Source organism: Leptodactylus fuscus, chromosome 1 (genome assembly GCF_031893055.1).
Source record: "Leptodactylus fuscus isolate aLepFus1 chromosome 1, aLepFus1.hap2, whole genome shotgun sequence".
NCBI classification, from domain to species: Eukaryota; Metazoa; Chordata; class Amphibia; order Anura; family Leptodactylidae; genus Leptodactylus; species Leptodactylus fuscus.
In genome coordinates, this window is record NC_134265.1 from 134,743,709 (window position 1) to 134,760,572 (window position 16,864).

Consider the following 16,864-nt stretch of genomic DNA (forward strand, 5'->3'; position numbering starts at 1 on the left):
TTACGCAGAAAGATTATTATTATTGGGGGATGTCTTGCTTTCGGGGTGTGCCTTATATTATGCAATTCAACAAAAAATCTGCTATGTCTTACTTTCGGGGGATGACTTATTTTCGGGGAAACAGGTTACTTCTAAATCCCCACATCTACTATGTAGTTTTTAGGCTTTATGCACATAATTGTATTTATGTGTAGTTACAGGTCTGTGGAAATCAGATCAGATGGCATTCATATTCCATTCATGTTTTTCACAGAGTTTATCATTAGAACAGACGGACCAAGGCGCAGATAAGAACAGGACCTGCTCCATATTTTGCAGCTTGGTCGTACAGCCTCCCACATGGATACATAAAAACTACAGATGTTTGCATGAGATCCTTGAAGATCCTTGATCTCTATGCTATCCATTATCATGAATCTATAATAATGGATAGCATATGGACTAAAAATATGGTCCTGTGCATAAGACCCTATTAAAAGGCCCCATTCTTTATGTTCATGTTGATTGCTCACTTCTATTTTTATCAGCTCCTCAAGCGCTAAGCTATATTTAGAGTAAGTTCACATGGAGGAATTTGCCGTGGATTTGTGGGCAGATACTTCCCCTGAATCAGCAGCAGATTCCATTGAAAAAAATACTACTCGATCATGCCGTGGCTCAAGACTTCTTGCTGGTTAGGCCTATTCATCTGGGCCTAATCAACAGCAGACCACCACAAATGAATGCTAATGTCCTGTAATGGCATCCCATTATGGGTAGTCCATGGACGGAAAACGTCAGCAGAAAATGAAGAGGAGTCCTATTCATTTTCCTCTGTGTAAATTTATCCTTACACTATTCTTTTTTGTGCAAGCATGTAATTGCTAGTGCATTTTCCAATGCCTTACAGGTGTAAGCAAATGGATATTAGATTGAAGACCTCTGGTAGACATGTGCTGTTCAGGTCTACTATTATTAAATTACAATTTCTCACCTGCACTAAAACTGACCATAAGACGATGTTTACACGGTGTCTTTTTAAACTAAAAGTCTCATGGTTTTTAATTGCAGTAATGCCTCACAAATTTTACTATGAATTTTAGGTGAAAGCTAATGGATGTTAAATTAAAAACCACTGGTTTGTCCATTTGTCTTACAATTGAAATGCATAGTAAAAATGTGACACTCATTACTGAAATGAATAAAACATGCAATTATAAATTAATTAAAAAAAGAAACAGGAAAGCGCTGTGTATATCGTGTATATAGTGTGATATTCTGCCAGGGCCAACTACTGTATCAGATATAGCATAGTTAGAAAAGTCTTATAGAGATCAGAAGTCCTTGGTACCACACTAAGCAACTGTTCAAGACTGCAGTTCTGCAATTCTTCCTTTTAGTATAAAATGGGAAGGAACTGACAGTGTATATGCTAGTGGTCCTTGAGATGTCTCCATAGGTCATAATGGGACATGAAATTACATAACGCTAATGTGTTAACAACTAAACTTCATCGAATAGAATTCTTAACACACTGAATAAAATACTCGCAGACTTCCATACAGGCATAATTCAAATAAAAATATCATATCATTAATAATCACTAATATCATGAAATAAATTACTCGAATATCAACATTCCATAAGAATGGATAAAACGTGGAGGTCAAGAGCTTACTTTGAATACAAACCTACATCCTTGTAATATATTCCCTTCAATATCGTAGTGACAGTAAGCTGAACACCAGAGAAGTGGTCCAGCTGACTGGATACGTCTTTGCACTGTTGACTGTGCTATGGGATGTAAAGATGCAGTAAATGTGACCATTTTTTTTTACTGATATTGCTTACAATAGGAGATGTATACATATGAATGGTAAAATAGTATAACAAGTGGTGGCATCTGAAGGAAGTGCAAAGTATTTTCTCTGTAAATCGTTCTCTGTAAATAGGGGCAATTATTAAAACATGGCAACATATAATACATGGTAACATTTAGGTTCAATTACAGGCCCCAATAGCTTTAGATTACCAATTACACATGATGCATAGCACAACATCATATTGAATATGCCACTGCATCCAATCTCAATGTGGATACTGCCATAGAAAGCTGCAGTAAATCCATCTACCCATCATATCACATTCAAAAGGCTTCAAGGATGCCTACTTATGGGGAGTTTTTAAGGCAGGGGTCTCATACTGCCAATGGTGACAGCTCTTTATATTGATCTAAAGTTTTGAAGCCTGTAATTGAAAATAAATGTCAATGAACATTATATGTTCACATTTCTTAATATCTTCCACCTATTTTGAAATGAGTTTCTGAGCTCCTGACCCAATCTCATACATGGCAAGATTAGGGGCATCTTGCCTGTTTGCTTCCTCAGGCCTTCCTGAATGGACCTTGTTAGACATCTGGTTTTCCATCCTTGACACAATGCCAAGGTTGTAGCTACCAGGTTGTTCTTTTCTATTTGGGCAGCTAAAGTCCTCAGACTATTCTCCAACACTGGCTGAACCTGATATTCTCATTATTATCTTTAATACAGTCCAAAGTAGAGAATGGCTTCATACATTAAAGGGATCCTATCATTCAAACTCATTTTTTTCTCACTAACACGTCGGAATAGCCTTAAGAAAGGCTATTCTTCTCCTACCTTTCGATGTCTTCTCCGCGCCGCCATTCGTTTAAAATCCCATTTTTTTCGGTATGCAAATTAGTTCTCTTACAACACTGGGGGCGGTCCTCAGCGCTCAAACAGCACTGGGGGCGCCCCCAATGCTGCGAGAGAACTCTCTCCAGCGCCGCCTTCATCTTCTTCAGAAACGGCCTCTTCTTTCATCTTCTTCCAGCGTGCGGGGATCAAAATTCAATGCACGCGCAAGTCGGTTTTGCCATAGCCGACTTCACATGCGGGCGGCTATTTTTTGTGGCCGCTTATGCAAGCAGGTGCAGTATGCTCTGTACTCCATAGAACTACAGGAGTCTACTGCGCCTGCTCACGTAAGCAGCCATTTTTCTGGCAGAGCCGACTTGCGCATGCATTGATTTTTGACCCCCACGTGCTGGAAGAAGACGAAAGAAGAGGCCGTTGCTGAAGAAGATGGAGGCGGTGCTGGAGAGAGTTCTCCCCCAGTGCTGCGAGAGAACTCATTTGCATACCGACAAAAAAATGGGATTTCAAGTGAACAGTGGCGCAGAGAAGACATCAAAAGGTAGGAGAAGAATAGTCTTTCTTAAGGCTATTCCAACGTATTAGTGAGAAAAAAAATGATTTTGAATGATAGGATCCCTTTAACTGATAACGGCCAAGTAATTGGTGGGTAGTTTCCAAATATGCCTCCGTGGTTCAGCTTTGGAGACTCATTTTTATGCAAAATTCTGTTTTATTCATTTGCAGATAGGAGGAGGAAGTTCTTTGGGACATGGCTTAGCTTGCCTGGGCTTTGGTGTCAGCCCGAGATAACCTGCAAAAATACTTCACCTTATTTGTATATGAATAAAACAGGGATTTACATACAGAAGGCGAGACTAAAGCTGAATAAAAGAGGTATATTTGGAAACTGCAGAATCATCCCTACAATATACTGCAATTTGATGCATAACCAGTTTACTGCTAATAGATTCCCTTTATAGAAAACCTGATGGTGAAGACCCAGTTACACAAAGCTATCGTTTCATTTTGGAAATTACTTATGGATTGTAAAATAGGTGTTTAGTCTTTTTGGTTGCACTATGACTGATTTCCTAGTTGCGATACATTAGTGAGGTGAGTGATCATATGACAACTATTTACATGTTATAAGTAATTCAATGATGTTGCACAAATGAGAAGGATTTTTTATGCATGGGCGATTATTTTGCTGATCACTTTTCACTGACCATTTATCAATTATTGCGAGGAATTCTCATAATCTCTCAGATCTAAATGATAATTACTATGTGTAAATGGGCCTTTAAGTACAGATTAAAGAGATAGGCAGGAAACCACAGAAATGAGAGATGAAAGTTTTAGTTTTTATGCAAGGGCACATATCGTTTCAGTTTAAGACACCATGTAAAAAGCGACATGAAGACATTAGTATTGACAAGCTCAACTTAACTTTTCTTTTACTACTAGATAAAAGGTTGAGGTTACAGTAGATGTCTATAGTCACAAAGATCATCTGTCTATACGCTACTAGTGTTGCTGGTGTACTGCTAATCCCTCCTGACATCACTAATGGAAATCCATGGTCTGTTCCGATCATCCACAAGGAAGCCGGTATTCACACAAGCAGGGTTTTTCTTATTAATGACCTGACTGCAAATTAATATATTAACTCCTTTATTCAAAACAACCACTTTTATACTGGCTAGGGACAGTGCTAGAGAGTGTCAGTCTGAGGCTCTAGAAAAGTATCCAGAAGGGCTCCCAATAATCTCTGCATAGCATTCATTGTGTGGCCATATTGAAATTGCAGAACACAGTGACTGGTTAAAGAATTACCTAGGATTGCTGTTTACAGGAAAGACACTTTCATATCTTACAGTTAAGGTTACGGTCACATCTGCATTCGGTGACTGTTCGGGGATTCTGTCCCCCATTCCGCTTGCAGAATCCACATTTTTCAGGAGGAAACCCGGTGGGCCCTAATCTAGTATATGGGGTCTGTGGGTTTCTGCGGGTAACCACTTTTTAAGCAGATTGGGTTTACATTTTTGCAGGTTCCCAAGTGGACCCAAAGAATGGAAGTCGCAATGCAGGTGTGAATCTAGCGGAAATAAGTACAGATTCCTCTTTTTATTGGCAAACACATAAAAACATATATGCGTTATAAGGTAAAAGTATGTGGACACCAAAACACCCATATGAAGAAAGTGAATTATATTTACTCCACTACAGCCAATTCAATCTCAGAAAGACAGTATAAGAAACTGTCAATAAATAATTTCCTACCAAAGGTAGTGGACACTGAAATCAAGGAAAGAATATTTCTTAGGTGCTTTAGTACATAGGTCTCAGACTGGAAACTTGTATGACCTAACTATTCACAACTTCAATACTGTTAATGCACCCAGAGGTATCCAAACTAACATGTTGAAAATATGGCATCCTATATGACAATGCTAAGAGTCACTGCAGGGATTTATGAAAAAACATCAATGCCAGTTTTCTGGAAAAGAAGAGTTGCAATTTTTGGTACGTGACAGAATTTGCACCAAAGGTGCAATAATTTTGGCTGTATACTACCCGCATGGCACTTTCCTGGAAAGGGGTATGTTTGTGGCAAGGCTTAATGTGAGGAGGGGGCTTTCCACAGGCTGGCACCTGTATTACAATTACATCAGTGACTTACTGAAGTAGCATTTTAATTCTACCACACACCAGCAATGCCACTCAGGCGCATAGGACATCAAGACTGGCACATTAGCAGAAGTGGTAACATTTTGAGAGTACAAAACTGAATTCTTGCTATAATGCACCTATTAGTAATGTGTTGTTCACATATTTTGACTATCTATGAATGATAAAGTAATGAAAAATTGAACACATTTATTTTATACACTTTCCTCTAACTTTACTAAGCAGAGAACATTTAAGTACTTTTATCTATAGGGACAGCATAAGAACTTTCTCGTAAATGGTATTAAACGCATTTAATATCTGTTCTAAAATCACTTTCCTCGTGATGAAGGTGCTACCGTTTTTCTGCACAGGACTGCCACAGTGCTTAAAAGGGTTTTCTAGGACTTATATATTGATTACATATCTTTAAGATAGGTCATCAATATGTGACGTGTTAGGGCCCAACTGCCGGGACCCTCACAGATCAGCTGTTCGAAAAGACTGTAGCATTCGAGGGAGTTCTGCAGTCTCTTCACTGAATTCCAAGCACAAAACCGTACATAAAAAAGGTGGACTCTCTAATCCTCGGTATCAGTATATGAACCATGGTATATACCAGTGTGTATTTTAATATACATTGAGAGTCTGTAAGCTACAATAACTTCTCCAGCTTATCAGTGTGGATAAATAAATCTACTTCCTTTTGTATAACTATACACCAATAAGCCATAACAGCAAAACCACCTGCCTAAAATTATATAGGCACTGACCAACTGAGTCATGGAGCGTAGACTTTTGAAGGTGTTCTGCCACCAGACATTAGCAGCAGATCTTTTAACTCATGTTGCAAAGTAGTCCCTCTGCAGATCTTAATTTTCCAGCGTACCCTTCAGATGCTCGATCAGAGATCTGGGAAATGAGGAGGAGAAGTCAATTCATTGAACTCTTTATCATGGTCCTCAAACCAATCCTGGTCAGTATGGGCATTGACAGACTGGGCAGTGTGGTAGGGCGCATTATCCTGCAGAAAGAGGCCGCTGACTTTAGGGAATATTGTTACCATTCAGAGGAATACATGGTCTACAACAATAATTTGGAAGGTAGTATGTGTCGAAAAAATTTCCCAGGGCATGATACAAGCCGGATTTCTTTCATGGTGCTTTTCGATGCTAGCTTCTCTTCATGGGTGACACACAAACACCCAGCAGTTCATATAATGTAAATGAATTTGCAATTGCTGAAATACAACTATTCTTTCATTGTTTCATAGGCTAATGATGATGCTCATGTACTCACTGTAGACACAATTAGCAGTAGAATTCTGTAGACATGGACACTCTTATTGGTCTGTGGCTCTAGATATCCAACAATCTGTGATGCACTGGGGGTTCAAAACTCTTTCATCATTGCATGCATTGAATGTTTCTGCAATTGGGGCTACAGTATTTCTTATGTAGTATCTTGTATTGGACCATCGGTCGTCCTTCTGTGGACCACGTTTGACAGATACAAACCACTGTAAACCCACAAGACCTGACATTTATAAGAGGCGTTGACCTAGTTGAGTTACCATCAGAATAACAAACTCTTAATGTTTGTTACCCTTTCCTGCTTCCTACACATCAGCTGACACTTCATATCCAACCCCTTGAATGGTGCCATTATTATGAGATATTCAATGTAGCTGACTTAATTTGCTAGGGGTTTTCATGTTATGGCTGAGTAATGTATATTTGTGAGTACACGGCACGTTGTGATTTATACAGTTGTATCTAGGTTTCTGTCTAGGTATATACCTAATATCCACAAATGTAGCAAAGGATCCTTATCATAAACTTGAAAATCTGAATTTCACACATTTCAGATCTGTTTCTGGTAGTTTGCACCCATACTAATATTATGAAAGCAGGGAGACAAAGTGCTGCAAGATTTTCATTATACCATTCTCAGTTTTCTCTAGTGGTCGACCAGGCCACAATCAGACATTTTTGTACATCTTTTTTTTTTTTTTTTTTTTTTTTTTTAACATTGATCTATAAGTATTCTCTCTAGGGCCCGTTCACACAGAGTAAACACGCGTGTATTTTGGCAAAATACACGTGTAAAAATAAGACTCCCATTGACTTCAATGACATTTTACACGTGTATTTTGATGTGTATTTTGATGCGTATTGTGACGAGTCTTATTTTTACACGTGTATTTTTTACACGTATATTTTGCCAAAATACACGTGCGTTTACTCCGTGTGAATGGGCCCTAAGTAACGGATTCCCATCTGTTTGCACCGTTTTTTGCACCTGTTAAATTGATCTGGTAGATAGATGTAAAAACGTGAACTGAATGCAACCTTACAATGTTTATGCAGCTTCATAGTTACAGAAATAGGTAAATGCTGTATGACATAGGTCCTATTGACTTCTATAAGAGTTACAGAAACAGCAACTGCTCAGCTGTTCCCATTTTAAGGGTTAGGATTTAGTAACAGATATTCCCAACTCAGCAGCGATTTGCCAAGGCTGGGGCCCCACGTTGCGAAGACTCTGAACATTACAGTACCTGCAAAGTGGATGGGATTTTGGCTAATCCCATCGACACATTGCAGAAAAGGATCTACACTGGAAATACTGCAATTTCAAGAAATGTTGCATTTTTGTAAATCGCAGCATGTCAATTATACCTACAGAAACCCCGGCATTTTCTGCATAGGTATAATAGACACAGCACAGACAGACCCTGAGCCGATACAGACTGAGCGCCCACAACCTAGAGATAGAGACGGGGCGATACAGACAGACGTACAAGCCACGGGAGAAGAGACTGTGCCAGCACTGTGACCAGGGGGCCCTAGAAGACGAGACCCACTTCCTGCTACACTGCACCAAATACTCAGCTATGAGGGCCGTCTACTACCAAAGACTCTCTGCCCACATCCCAGACTTCATATCTGCAGACGAGAAGAGGAAACTCTACATCCTACTGGGAGAAGAAGAGGCCACTGTGGAGATCGCTGCCCAATACGTGTCCAGCGGTCACCAAACAAGAGGAAGATGAGACTCCATGGACTGTTATATTTATCCCAAAACACCCGCCCCACCCCCCCCACCCCCCCCCACCTCCCCATATAGCAGTCACCAACGAAGAGGAAGATGAGACTCCATGGACTGTTATAACCGAACCCCCCCCCCATACCCACCACCCACCCAACCCAACTCCCCCCCCCACCCACCCACTTTACTAGCTTTGGCAATGCCAAATACCTATTCGGACGTGCCAATAAAGCATTTTTTGATTTGATTTGATTGAGTTTTCCTCTGTGGACTTTCTGTGAGGAAAAAAACACGACGCGTTTGTGACAGAGTCTTTTCCGCAGCTTTTTCGGGTCGCACCTCTCTATGTGGGGTCTCATCCTAACTTATTTAGGATGTTTAGAAATTAACATACAATATAGGTCATAAGTTGGGGTCATGAGTGTGGACATTTTTGTGAAGTTCCTTCTAATAACCCTATTAAAGTACTCTAGAATCACTCCCCAAAGAGAAATGGGTGTTTACATGGAACCACAGTTTGGTGACTAATTAGTAGCCCAAATATAATTATGTTAAAACCACTACAAATGATGACTAATATATATATAATGGTAGCGTATAGGAAACCATTTTTCTTTACAATGGCTGATTGTTGAGCATTAGGATGTTACTGACTAGTGGGCAAACAATCCAAGAATCTGATCAAAATTTTTATAAACTGTCTCTCAGTTATTAGTCACTTGAATTAAAAAAAAAGAGCTCTTTGGGAACATCTATGGATTCTGGGAACTATTTAAGTCAAGTCTAAGGCCCTTCTCCTCCAAATAAACCTAAATACAGTATGTCATGAAAACCAAGATATAAACAAGACACTCAATGACATGTTCAATATATATATGCAAATATAAATATATATTTCATGGGGTTGAGTTATTAAAATGGTCAAAATGTAAAACTGTCTTAGTTGTCCATAGCAACCGATCACAATGGAGCTTTCATTTTGTATTTTGCTCCTGAGAAATGAAAGCTGCATTATGATTGGTTGTTGTCTGCAACTAAGACAGTTTTGCTTTTAGACCATTTTAATAAATGTGCCCCTATTTAAATAAATATATATGTGTGTATGTGCTGTATATACCATATAACACATGGGTGTATAAGATGTTGAACATTATGTTGAACATTACAGCATTTGTGCTTGGTCTTAGGCCATGCGACACATTTGCACATGAGTAAACCTTCCACAGTATTAATGCTTGTTTGTCACCGTATATATATAGTGGTTTACATTATAAATGAACTATACATGATTACTATACAGTCCTTATATAGTCGTTTAGTAATATTAGATATATACAGTTAGTTTATCACCTTACAATACTAGCACATATATATTATGGAAATCTATGATGACATATCGTTATATACCTTAAAACAGCAGTAGTTATTTTATAATCTTATATTTCAATCTTTCTCTATATCACATTTCTAGGTGGACATATTATATCAATGTATCCTTGAAGCTCTTGTTGGTCTCCATCTCTGTTCCTGAATATAAGCATATATTAACCATCTTTCAGTGTTACAATATAGTAACCTGGTCTTATTACACTGTATATTGTGAGATCTTTATCTCAGTTTATCTCTCTTGGAATCTCAGACTTTCTCGTAATGCTCACATTTTTACATATAAACCATACACAATATACCTTTGGTCTTGTATAAGTAAAGCTGAATTATCCTTCCTATCGCCCTCTCTGTATATAGCTGGATATTTGTGGAATGATGTGTTTATAGCTGAACATCCAGGATCCCTTTATATGTAAATTGTTCTTGGGCCTCCAACACTGCGCTGCCTGTGAGTACCTGAGCCTCTCAGTATTTTATATCTATGTATATCTGAATCTCATTCTGTCTTTTTGTCTCTGTTTATATTACAAGCCTTCCAGCATAATAGCAATGCTCAGCATATGTCTGTGTAGATGTAAATGTATACAGGGTCAGAGAATGCTTATCATAACCTCTCTTGGCTTGTCAGGGGCTACAAATAAGCCTCCCTTGTTATGCATTCATTTGTGCATATATCTTCACCCCTTGTGTCACTGTGTATAGCTGAACCTCCTGGCCTTTGTGTATGTGTGGACCTCCCAAATGATCCATCTATCTGTGTGTTTATATACAAGCCTCCATTGTCATCCTTATGGCTGTGTATATCCTTATGTTATCCCTCCGTGTATCTCAATCCCGGTTTCATTATTTGTATTTTACTGCCTGAGTCTCTACATCTGATACCTCCCACAGAATACATTATCCTCTGTATATCCAAAATACCACTATTTTGCTATACATATATTTCTTTTATTCTGTATTGCTGACCCTCTTCTGGTACAACCCACTCTCCATATCCTTTCACCATACAGTAATGATGGCTGGATCAGCTTGTATATGTGCATTGTCTGCGTGATCACCCTATACTATACAGCCTAGGCTTCTATGTATAGCTTCTCTTATACACTATATACTAAAAAGCTGCTTCTCATTGTATAATTTTACATCTGTATATGGATATATCTTTATCCATACGCCTTACAGCTTGTATCACCCCCCATAGTAAAGGCGCCTATTCAAGTAATGTGATGAGGCCATCAGTCAATCACAGACATACAACGGCTGTGATGTCACAGGACAGGTGTGAAGGACTGTCAGGCCGCTGCTGGTCTCGTTCAGAGTGTCTCTCCCCTCTTTACTCCCCCCTGGCTCTGTCCTGGGTTTACCTGCACATATCTGACAAATTTAATGAAGCTGGTATAAATAACCTTATGTATGTTCTGTTGTATGCAGAGCCTATACAGTATGTATATATGAGCTCCATATCTATCCCCAGCAACCACAATATACCTATATATATATATGTGCGCGTGTGTGTGTGTATGTATATATATATATATATATATATATATATATATATATATATATATATATATGTGGATAAATGTTATTTTCTTTCAGCACATGTATGCATACGATATGATATTAATGATGATATGAAATATGCTTTTACCAATATAAATAGGCAATGCATATTGACAAAGATGCTGTGCATATAAATATATATCAATAAAAATGCTAAAAGTATACAAATATATCCTTCCTCCTCATAATTGATAGGCTGAATATTTCAATAATGCCGTCATGAGATTGTAAATAAAAACCTATACCGTATAACGCATACAACAGACATACACTTTTATAGATATGTATAGACATACACATACATGCAAATGTGTATGTACATAGATGTGTGCATGTGTACGTATATATATATATATATATATATATATATATATATATATATACACACTGTATATACACGCACACACACACATATATATATATATATATATATATATATATATATATATTTTGATTATATACATATGTATTTGTAATTGCAGATAGAGATACTGCTGCATGTAACTTAACTGTAAATGGGTGGAATTATATATATGTCAATTTCTATACATCCATCTATTCCCCTCAATCAATTGCCTTCTGACCCACAAGCCACAAAATGAGAGAAAGAGGGAGAGAGATGGAGGGAGAGAGACGAAAAGAGAGAGAGGAAAAAAAAACAGGAATAGATTGTAAAATCAATGCTACTTACAGCTTAGCTGGTGCGAGAGGATAAAGCTGTGTCTGAGGGATGCTGAGGAGGCGGTCTCTCTCTCCCTCTCTCTCTCCCTCTCTCTTTCTCGCTCTCTCTCTCGGGCTTTCTTGCTCCCCCCTTTACAGAAGGAAGATGAAGACTAGGAAAAAATAAATCAATGTCTTTGTGGTGTGAGGTACTTTCTCTGTGTGGACAGGGCTTTTCCTATTGATTTACAGTCTCCGAGACACCTCTCCCTCTCCCCCTCTCTCTCCCAGATCCATTCACAGACAGCTCCTCTCTCTCTCCCCAGCACAATGGAATAATCAATACGCACAGACACACACACGCACACACTCACACACACTCACACACACACACAACACAGTGCTGGGAGACTGAGCAGGTGCAAACAGAAGCAGGCTGGGAGAGACACTGCTGCTACCTCTGGACATGAAGGGGGCAGTGGAAAGGATAGCAGAGGTGTCAGAGCGGCATATTCTCACTACAAAACCCTCTCAAAACCACTATGTCAGATACATTGGAAAATGGACCCTTTCCTCAGTAAACTACAGCGCTTTCTAATAATACAAATATCAACCATTTCTATGCACGGTTTATAATTTTGCCAATTTATTTAATAATAAGTGGAAAATTAACAATATCTAAGCAAGACTACGTTATTAATAGTAATACTATCAGAGGATCTCGTTCTGATTTCAGGCGTTGAATTGATTCCAGGCCCAAATGGGATAGCGACTTCTCCTCGTGTGTAAAACCATCTAGAGCAGTGATGGCGAACCTTTTAGAGACCGAGTGCCCAAACTGCAACCCAAAACACACAAAATTATCGCAAAGTGCCAACACGGCAATTCAACCTTAATTCTGTGCAGAGTCACAATTCTGGACAGTTACAGACCTGTGAATAAGGCTTTAGGCTAAGGCCCCACGGGTCGAAAATCGCAGCGCTTTGAAGAGAAAGTTCACAGAGTTTTCCTCTGCAGACTTTCTTTTCCCATTATATCTATGGGAAAGCCGCCGGCGTTTCCGTAGATATAATTGACATGCTGCGATTTGCAAAGCTGCAATGGCTTTGCAAATCGCAGCGTGTCCGCACTGCGTTTTTTTTTCCGCAAAGTGGGCATGGGAATCGCATGAATCCCATCTACTTTGCTTGCACTGTAAAACAATGCGATTTTTCCTGCAGCGTCTCTGCTGCGGGCAAATCGCGGCGTTTACGTCCCGTGGGGCCCCGGCCTTACAGAGCTTTCAATGATACAAAACAAGTTTGTACTGAAAGGTAAAAGTCTAGTTTGGTGTAATATTGAACTTGTAGAAAATAGATCTAGTTTGCATAATGTTATAATAAAGATGTAAGTTCAGTCAAATATACCTTACATTCCCTTAACACTGCACTAGGGATCTATGCTCAGGATCTGTTTTATAGTGACCATGCAATGTTATTACAGCCTGTAATAATATGACATGTCTGCTATAAAACAGGTAGTGTGTAATATAAATAATGAGGGGCCCCCACATAGTACAATATCTTTCACAGTGGTCCCCAGACAGTACAATGTGCTCCACAGTGGTCCCCAGACAGTACAATGTGCTCCACAGTGATCCCCACATATATTCTGCCCCTCAGTGACCCTCACACAGCACAATCTGCTACATAGTGGTGCCCACACAGTATAATCTTTCCTCAGATGGGTGCCCACAGAGAGGGCTCTGAGTATCACCTCTGGCACGCGTGCCATAGGTTCTCCACCATGGATCTAGAGTTTACATTGGATCCTGTAGTCTAATTGCTGATCGGATTTATTGGGTTGTCCCAAAAAGTAAAAGCCATAAAGGTCTTGAGGTAGGCACATTTCATACCATATCCCAAGTTCCTACTGCTAGGCAGCATGGAATACATATTGGGTCAACCTGGAGTTTCTGAAAATTGACTTGTATTATGTAAAGTGAACCAGTACCACATATACAAACCCAATTCCAAAAATGTTGAGACACTGTATAAAATGTAAAGAAAAACATGAATTAAAAGGATTAGAAAATCTCATGTAAGCATATTTTATTCATGATAGAACATAGAACACACATCAGAAGTTAGAAATGTTTCCATTTCATTTAGAAAGAATGAATTTAATCAATGGATGGCAGCAACACATCTCCGAAAATTTGGCATAGGGTTAACAAAAGGCTGGAAAAGTGAGAGGTACTAATAAAAAACCGTTACATGACTGTGTCTACAAAGAGCATGTTAGAGAGACAGAGTCTCTCATAAATTCACCAATTCATTAAAGCTGCATCTAAAAATTGTATCTGCATCTAGCAATTTCTGAAAAATGCTCCTCAACGATAAATTGCAATGACTTTGAATATCATCATAAGATTCTGAAGAATCCATGTGCACAAGGGACAGGGATATCGGGTGCTTGTGATCTACAGGCCCTAAGGTGGCACTACGTTAAATACAGGCATATATCAGTAATGCAAATCATTGCACAGGCTCAGTAATACTTCTACAAATCATTGTCTGTGAACACAGTTTGTCATACAATCCACAAATGGGAGATAAAGCTGTATCATGCATAGAAGAAGTCATATATCAACATTTTAAAATGGACTGAGGCAAAATGGAAAACTGTTCTGTTTTCCTCTTGAGTCCAAGAGGAACCATCCAGCTGTCCATCAGTGCACAATTGAAAAGCCTGCATCTCTGATGATTAGGGTTGCATTATGGTTCATGGCATGGGCAAGTTGCACATCTTGACACAACTTAAATGCAGTGCAGTATATAGAGGTTTTAGAACAACATACTGTATGCTCCCATCCAGACAACACCTCTTTCAGGCAGGGACGTACCTAGCAAAGACTGGGCCCCATAGCAAACGTCTGACTGGGCTGCCCACATGTTATAGTGCGCCCTTTTCCTTTCCCCCACTCACTTTACCAGCATTCACACAGTACAATGCCCCATTTACTGGCTCCCACAAGGTATAACACTCCTTTTTTCTGGCCCTTGCGGTATAAAGCCTTCCCTTACCCCCACACAGTATATTTCCTTCTTACTGGTACCCATACAGTTTTCTACCTCACTTACTGGCCTATACATAATAAATGCCCCCTTTACTGGCCCCACAGGCAATATACTGTCCCTTTATTGGCATGCAGTAAGCGTCCACTTTGAAGGCCTCCATACAGTAAGTGCTAGTGACTTTAGGCCACCTGTCCCAGGCCTCTCCAGAATTTGTCCATTTCCTAGATAAGCCCTTTAAGAATAACGGCCCATAAAGCACAGTATGTCCCAAAGCTTCCCTCCACATAGCATAATGTCTCCCATTGGCTCCTCCGCGCAGTATAATGTCCCACAGTAGCCCCTACACACAGTATAGTATCCCATAGTGGCCCCTCCACACAATGTAATGTCTCACAGTGGCCTCTTTGATTTTTGTTACGAATGTTCCAAAAATTTCTGGTTCGGCTGAACCTGAAATTTTTGGGGTTTGCCACCCACTATTATTATATAATAAGTGTCAGCCCAGAGGAGGTGATTTAACAAAACTAAGAAGAGTTTTATTCACCTCTCCTGGGCTGCATTGCGGGTCTTCAGGCCTTCTGAATGACATCAGAGACCACTAAGGCCCAATCATAGTCCTCTGACGTCTCTGACTATGACTGATGTCATTCAGGAGGCCCAAAGACCCACACCAGGGCCCAGGAGAGTTGAAGATTTTTTTATTTTTTTTTATGTTTTTATGTCTAAAAAGACCCCCGAATATAATAATAGCAGTTCAGTTTCTGACCTGTTCAGTCAAAAAAAAAAAAAAAGTTTGAGTGAACCTTGCTGGACGACTCTTTGTAGGTTCATCCAATCAAATACTCTCAGTGCTGCAGCCATGCCAACCGACCCCTGATCCTGCCTATGGCCACCTCCGCTTTGCCCTTCAGCCTCAAGGTCTCCCTTCTCTTTTCAACTTCAACCCCTTGAGGGGCTGAAGGGGAAACAGAAACATCCATAGGCAGGATTGTTGATCGGTAAGTAAATAGCAGTCATTACTTGCAGGAGTAAAGTACCAGGTAACAGCCTATTGAAAAAAAAACAAAAAACAAAAACAACCTTAGTTCACGGGCCTTGCTGCAGTTGCTACTTGCATTAGTTTCACCACTGCTTTCAGTGAAGGTCTTGAATGTTTCAGCAAGAAAATGCTAAACCACTGCATCCAACACAAGAACATGCCTTCACTGAAGAAGAGTGCAGATGCTGAACTGGTCTGCCCACAGTTCACACCTTTCACCAATAGAAAGCACTTGGCACATTATGAAACAAAACGTCTAGCAAAGAAGATCCAGGGCTGCTAGCACAAAATTCCTCCAGCAATTGGTTTACTCACTTCCCAGACATTTATAGACTGTTGTAAAATGAAGTGGTGATGCTACACAATGGTAGACATGATCCTGTCCCAAATTTGATGTGTTGTTGCCATCAATTTCTAAATGACCTAATTGTTTCAAATGAAATGGAAAAAATGTCTAACTTTCAACTTCTGATATATGTCCTATTGTGAATAAAGCATCTAAACTTTTTTGGAATTGGGGTTGTATGGTTGCTAGTGGAAAACAAGATTTAAGCTAAGAGCCCATACTGCAGAAAAGCTGCTTTTTTGTTGCAGATTGTGATTTTGATGCGGGTTTAAAGCCAAAACCAGGAATGGATGGGCAGAAGGGAGAAATAAGTGAGTCCTTTAAATTTCCTTTTCTTTTTGTTTGGCACAAAATAAATAAATAAAGAATGCTGCAAAATTTGCAAACGCCCCCCCCCCCCCCCAGCTTTTCCACAATGGGGGCCTTAGCCTTTGTTAAATTTATCTGG

The 16,864-nt window shown here is 39.5% G+C and overlaps 1 protein-coding gene across 1 annotated transcript in view; it reads right to left on the bottom strand.

The window, feature by feature from the left end:
• The window catches only part of ZFHX2 (zinc finger homeobox 2), a 64,822-nt gene extending 52,439 nt beyond the window's left edge, over window positions 1-12,383 (bottom strand). Inside the window, exon 1 of the mRNA XM_075276717.1 lies at window positions 12,004-12,383. The gene's annotated coding sequence lies outside the window, so the exon portion shown is untranslated. The remainder of the gene's footprint in view (window positions 1-12,003) is intronic.
• Between the last annotated feature and the right edge of the window lie 4,481 nt (window positions 12,384-16,864).